General features: G+C 29.5%; 1 protein-coding gene across 3 annotated transcripts in view; it reads right to left on the reverse strand.

Annotated features, from left to right (window-relative positions):
• LOC126904270 (COMM domain-containing protein 2-like) overlaps positions 1–458 on the reverse strand; it is a 12285-nt gene that overhangs the window by 6390 nt on the left and 5437 nt on the right. The gene's annotated exons all lie outside the window — the stretch shown is intronic.

Below are 458 nucleotides of genomic sequence, written 5' to 3' on the forward strand. Positions count from 1 at the left end.
TTTTTTTTTTTTCTTTATTAATATATACACAATCTATACACAAACGGCACAATAAGAGTATTAGCTAAGATAAACAAGAATGAAATATTGAGTGAAGAAGCCACCCACCGATGACACTTTCGTCTTTTAATTATTTTGTTTTGTCCTTATACGCAATTTTTATTTTATGGATTGAGTAGGTCTCTGCACCATTTACGCTTAAGGCGGCGAGGAGGGTTACCAGGGATGGTTAATGAAGATAGATTTTTTATGAGCTCGTTTGGATGAGAGCTAAGGCGTAGGTGGAAACGTTTATAATAATTTTTTGCCTCTTCTTGAATTGTTTTTATACGTAGATCTTTATGCAGAGAGTGATTTTTTTGTTCTTAATTATTTTTTTTTTATATGTAAAAACTATCTTTTAATAATATTAAAACTTAGAAGTTATAGAAAAAGTCTAATTGCACATTTTAAAACAT

The sequence above is a fragment of the Daktulosphaira vitifoliae genome, unplaced genomic scaffold, assembly GCF_025091365.1.
Source record: "Daktulosphaira vitifoliae isolate Bord-2020 unplaced genomic scaffold, ASM2509136v1 Scaffold_4, whole genome shotgun sequence".
In the NCBI taxonomy this organism is placed as follows: Eukaryota; Metazoa; Arthropoda; class Insecta; order Hemiptera; family Phylloxeridae; genus Daktulosphaira; species Daktulosphaira vitifoliae.